A 6,800-nucleotide genomic window follows, 5' to 3' on the forward strand; every position below is an offset into this window, starting at 1 on the left:
ATGCTCCGTTAGGAAATTTCCCGCCGTGCTTTGCGCGAAATTACGGTGCCCCGACGTGGTTTTTGAACGGCGACGTGCGTTACGTCCTTTCGTATTCCCGGACGTCTTACGCAAAAAATTTGAAATTCGACGCGGGAACGACGGCCATACTTTAACATGGCTGGTCTAAATCTAAGCCATGAAATAGCAGGCGTAAGTTTGCGATGGGAAAAACCGACTAGCGACGACGTAAGAGAATGCGACGAACGCGCGTACCTTCGTGGATCGCCGTAAACAGCTAATTTGCATACCCGACGCGGAAAACGACGCAAACTCCACCCAGCGGTCGCCGAAGTATTGCATCCTAAGATCCGAAGGCGTACGAAGCCGTATGCCTGTCGGATCTTAGCCAAAAGTCGTCGTATCTTTGTTTGTGAATTACACATAAAGATACGATGCGGCAAATTTGAAAGTACACCGGAGTATCAGCAGATACTCCGGCGTACTTTTTCTGTGAATCTGGCCCTTAGCGTCTACAAAAAAAGGGGCATTTCTATTTTATTTTTATTTTTTTTACTAGTAATGGTGATCAGTGATTTTTAGCGGGACGGCATCGTTGCGGCGGACAGATCGGACACCTAACTGACATTTTTTACACTTTTTTGGGAACCAGTGACAATATTACAGTAACCAGTGCTAAAAATATGCACTGACATTGTACTAAAGACACTGGCAGGGAACGGGTTAACATCAGGGGCAATCAAAGGGGTTAACTGTCTTCCCTGCAGGTGTTTTCTAACTGTATGGAGGACTGTGTGATTGGGGAAACACACAGATCCATCTTCCTGCATAGCAGTAAACCAGGATCTGTGTGATCTCCCCTGTCAGAACGGAGATCTGCCTTGTTTACACAGGCAGATCCCTGTTCTGTCATTGCGGGGAACGATCGTGGTTGGCCGGTTAACTGATTGGCTACCCTGCTGGCCAATGGGAGTTCCCGAGCTGACATACACCTACAGTGATTTGTGGGATCGCGCCACCTTGTCGCAGTATAATGACGGCGGCTGGTCGGCAAGTGGTTAAAGCAAAAATGTAATATATTGCAGCTTACCAATCCTTAGATGTGGTGGCTGCATTCGTTTTCTTTTTTTTAGGCCCCCCCCCGGTGGTCTGCCCAGTAACACTCCTTCTGTATTAGAGTGCCCCCACTCTGGATGAGAGGCAACAGAGACACCTTCGGACATTGTCAGTCTGGGGGAGGGGGTGTTAGATCTACTAGCAGATTTAGATACAAACCAAACTATACAGTAACTAAGCAGTTACGACAACAGTTGTGTTCCTTTTGGGTTAAAAGATTTTACATAAATAAATAAAAGCTGATCACTGTAAGCACCACTGCCGGTGGTATATGATTTGTCTTAACCCTCTAACTGCTACATCTGCAGGACAGCTTGTTCTTTAGAAAGAAAGAAGACTTATAGATTATTTGATTTTCTCACCTTGCTTCACGGGTGGAAGGAAAGAAAATCACTTGATTCCCCCATCAACACTGACTGTTACAGAGATCCTTCTAGACGACTAATGGATGCTAACCCCCTGGGGAAGACTAGAAAGTCAAAACGCGTTGGATTGTCCTTCTTTTGTGCATCTGTTATTACTCTTGTGTTCTTGCACCTTATACAGTTTTATGCCAGTATACCTGCATTTTAATATTCTATGATATGCTATGTTGTCCCCATTATTTCTAGGGGCAATTTAATGTTGCCTCAAAGAGGAGTTCCAGCCTGTAAAAAAAAAAAGAAATTAGAAGTCAGCAGCTACAAATACTTTAGCTGCTGACTTATAATATCAGAACACTTACCTGTCCAGGGATCCCACAATGCCGACACCCAAAGCCGACCCGTCCATTGCCTGTGGGAGCATCTTCACCAAGGGAAACAGGAAGTGTAGCGTTGCAGCTTCACAGCCTGGCTTCCTGCTGCACACGCGCCTGTGGCACTACGCTTTCTGAATGGTCCCGCTGTCTTCTGGGACCTGGGGGAAGTAGGAGGGGCCGGAAATGTTGTAGATTCTTGTGCGGCAATCTTACCCGGAAGTTTGTACCTGGTTTTGACAGGTACAATGTTTTACCAGGCCCTTCAGGTCTGGTATGGATTTTAAGGGGAACCCGGCACCAAAATAAAAATAAAAATTGGAGTGGGGTCCCCCCAAAAATCCATACCAGACCCTTTATCCGAGCACGCAACCTGGCAGGCTGCAGGAAAAGAGGGGGGGTGAGAGAGCGCCCTCCCTCCTGAACCGTACCAGGCCTAATGCCCTCAACATGGGGAGGATGTCCCCATGTTGATGGAGACAAAGGCCTCATCCCCATAACCCTTGCCCGGTGGTTGTAGGGGTCTACGGGCGGGGGGCTTATCGAAATCTGGAATCCCCCTAACAAAGGGAACCACCAAATTCTGCCCCCCCCCCTATGTGAATTGGTAACGGGGTACATTGTACCCCTACCATTTCACAAAGAAAGTGTAAAAAATTGTAAAAAAACACACAGACACAGTTGGGATAAGTCCTTTTTATAAAAATACCTAAAAAATCAAAAAACTATTCTATCGATGCAATCCCGTCTGTCCAGCGTTGTTCTCTATGTCCCGCGGTGAGCCGATGTCCAGCGATGCTCCAGTCTCCACTCGAGCACGAAACCCCCATGACGTAAGAGTAGGCGGGGTCACCCGTCCACATCATAGGGTAAGCCCCAGCTTTCTCCGGCAAGCAGGGCTTCCCCAAATACATGGGTAGGACATCACAGGGCGGGGTCACCTGCCCACGTCATTGGGTAACCCAAGAGGGGGTTACCCAATGACGTGGGCGGGTGACCCCGCCCTGTGACGTCACACGGCGGGGTCACCCGCCCATGTCATTGGGTAGGCCCCACTTCCCGGAGAAAGCTGGGGCTTACCCTACGATGTGGATGGGTGACCCTGCCCATGACATCACGGGGCGGGGTCACCCGCCCACGTCATTGGGTAACCCCCTCTTGGGTTACCCAATGACGTGGGCAGGTGACCCCGCACCATGACGCACATGGCTCGGTCACTGCCCACATCATTGGGTAAGCCCCGCTTGCCGGAGAAAGTCAGGGCTTACCCTATGATGTGGACGGGTGACCCCGCCCCCTCTTACGTCACAGGGGTTTCATGTGGAGTGGAGACTGCAGCATCGCTGGACATCGGATCACCGCGGGACATACAGGATTACATCGCTAGAATAGTTTTTTGTTTTTTTTTAATAAAGGACTTATCCCAACTGTGTCTGTGTTTTATTTTTATTTTTTTTACACTTTCTTTGTGAAATGGTAGGGGTACAATATACCCCGTTACCAATTCACATAGGGGGGGGGCGGAATCTGGAGGTCCCCTTTGTTAAAGGGGCTTCCAGATTTCGATAAGCCCCCCGCCCGCAGACCCCCACAACCACCGGGCAAGGGTTGTGGGGAGGAGGCATCCTCCCCATGCTCTCTCGCCCCCCACCCCTCCTTTCCTGCGGCCTGCCAGGTTGCATGCTCGGATAAGGGTCTGGTATGGATTTTTGGGGGGACCCTACGCCATTTTATTTTACGTTTTGGTGCGGAGACCTGAAGGACCTGATATGGAATTTGGGGGGGACCCCCACGCTTTTGTTTTTTGGTTTGGGGTTCCCCTTAATATACATACCAGACCCAAAGGGCCTGGTAATGGACTGGTGGGGGGGACCCCTGGCGTTTTTTTCAATGACTTTGATCTGTATTGCTGGGACCCGACTATTCATGAATGGCCACGAGCAGTTTTAAATGACTTTTTTTTCTTTAGAAATGTCATTTTGTGCAGGGACAGTTCTAAACACAGGAAAAATGCGCTACTTTACAGGCATACTATACACACCCCCCAGGTACGAAATTTAAAGGAACATTTCACTTTTATTGTTTCACGCCTTATTAAAATCACTGCTCCTGAAAAAACTGAAGTTTTCAAAACTTTTTTTTGCATTGATACATGTCCCCAACACTTTTTAGGACAATAACTTGCATAATAACCTTTAAAATAACCTTTAAAATGAGCACTTTAGATTTCTCTGATAGACTTTTAAAGGGTGTTCCGCGGCTTTTCGAATTTGCCATGAACACCCCAAATCGACTCGAACATAAAGCTCATCCCTACTGTTTAGTGGTCATTGCTACCTCAGTACCTTCAGCTCCAGTGTGGGAATGTTAAACACAGATCAAGTATAAAGATAAAGAATCGTATTTTCTTGTTTGTTGTTGTTTCTCTTCCTGTTATCATTATCTTATTATACAGACAAGGTTTTTTTTGTTGAGTCTAGGTTCACATTGATGCAATTTGGCTTGCGATTTGACATGTCATATTGCATGCCAAATCTGCGGCTATTGCCGGCAATGGCACCGCCCGAATCGGTGCGACGCCGACTTTGCAGCGCCGCACCGATTCCCAAAAGTAGTTTCTGTGTTAATTTTGGCGACTTTGGGTGCGGTTTCAATAGACACTGTGCAGGAACCCTCACAGAAGATATCTCTGAGATCACCCCCAAAGTCGGACTGACATGCGGGAATGAAATTGCGCAAGTTCAGCTGAACTCGAACGATTTAAATCCCGCAGCAGTGTAAACGAGGGCTAAATGCTAAATAGAAAAGCTAAAAGCTAAATGCTAAATAGAGAAATGTCAACAGATAAATTCTTGAAATAGTAATGAACTTTCTTGATACGGGGGTCCTATGGCGCGGCCCCTGACATCGCACAATATTCACTGAATGTACTGCTAAGTTACTACAGAAAGCTGTCAGAGATGCAGATATCCACAGGAGAAGATCAGAGACTGCGGACATGCTATATAGGAGGTGTTGGAGACTGAGCATATGCTTCAGGGCACAGTTATAGACTGGAAAAAAGGTTACCTGAAACTGCTAGAGATCGCCGGTATTATAGACCTTTTACAAATTAACGCTTCCACATTTCTGCTCCCTGCAGCCCACTTAAAAATTTCTTGCGCCACATTTGATATTTCTCTCAGCAAGATCCATTATAAAAGATCAGAGGAACAAAAACATAAAAAGAGAAAAGGGAATGGACCGCACAGAATAATATAATGTGCAAGAAATAAACCAAATCATTTAACCGCTGCAAACCAGCCTAATAAATATTTCTCCTCCACTCACCCGATTTAGCAGGATTTCATCCCCGCTGTGAAATTTACTCGACATGTAACAATAGGTGGGCAGAAAACCACTAAGGCAAATGGGAAAGTGCTGTAAATACCCTGCAATGCATGTGGCTGTGGCTTGTCTGTTGTCAAAGAATTCGGTTAAAAACAGGCGGTGAGGAGGCATCACATTGCTTTCTTACTGTAGCCTCTGAAAGTGCAATCCAGTCTCAGGCCTCGTACACACGACCGAGTTTCTCGGCAAAAACCAGCAAGAAACTTGCTGGGATTTTTTTTTGCCGAGGAAACCGATCGTGTGTACATTTTTCGACGAGGAAACTGTCGAGGATCCCGTCGAGCCAAAAAGAGAGCATGTCTTCTTTTTCCTCGACGGCAATGAAGAAACTTGCCTTGTTGAGTTCCTCGACAGCCTAACAAGGAACTCGACGACGTGTTAGTGTTGATACATGCTGTGTGTGTCAGTGATGATGTATGCTGTGTGGGTCAGTGCATACATTGTGTCAGTGTTGGTGTATACTATGTGTTTGTGTTGGTGTTTGCTCTGTGTTAGTGTTGATACATGATGTTTATCGGTGATGATGTATGCTGTGTGTGTCAGTGTTGGTGTTTGCCCTGTGTTAGTGTTGATACATGCTATTTATCAGTGATGATGTATGCTGTGTGTGTCAGTGTTGGTGTTTGCTCTGTGTTAGTGTTGATACATTCTATTTATCAGTGATGATGTATGCTGTGTGTGTCAGTGTTGGTGTTTGCTCTGTGTTAGTGTTGATACATGCTGTGTGTGTCAGTGATGATGTATGCTGTGTGTGTCAGTGATGATGTATGCTGTGTGTGTCAGTGATGATGTATGCTGTGTGTGTCAGTGTTGGTGTTTGCCCTGTGTTAGTGTTGATACATGCTGTTTCTCGGTGATGATGTATGCTGTGTGTGTCAGTGTTGGTGCATGCTCTGTGTTAGTGTTGATACATGCTGTTTATCAGTGGTGATGTATGCTGTGTGTGTCAGTGTTGGTGCATGCACTGTGTTAGTGTTGGTACATGCTGTTTCTCAGTGATGATGTATGCTGTGTGTGTCAGTGTTGGTGTTTGCTCTGTGTTAGTGTTGATACATGCTGTTTCTCAGTGATGATGTATGCTGTGTGTGTCAGTGTTGGTGTTTGCTCTGTGTTGGTCGGTGGTGATGTATGCTGTGTGTGTCAGTGTTGGTGCATGCACTGTGTTAGTGTTGATACATGCTGTGTGTGTGTCAGTGATGATGTATGCTGTGTGTGTCAGTGTTGGTGTTTGCTCTGTGTTGGTCGGTGGTGATGTATGCTGTGTGTGTCAGTGTTGGTGTTTGCTCTGTGTTAGTGTTGATATGTGCTGTTTCTCAGTGATGATGTATGCTGTGTGTGTCAGTGTTTGCTCTGTGTTAGTGTTGATACATGGTATTTATCAGTGATGATGTATGCTGTGTGTGTCAGTGTTGGTGTTTGCTCTGTGTTAGTGTTGATACATGCTGTTTATCAGTGATGGTGTATGCTGTGTGTGTCAGTGTTGGTGTTTGCTCTGTGTTAGTGTTGATACATGCTGTTTATCAGTGATGGTGTATGCTGTGTGTGTCAGTGTTGGTGT

This window comes from Rana temporaria, chromosome 10, assembly GCF_905171775.1.
Source record: "Rana temporaria chromosome 10, aRanTem1.1, whole genome shotgun sequence".
Lineage (NCBI taxonomy): Eukaryota > Metazoa > Chordata > Amphibia > Anura > Ranidae > Rana > Rana temporaria.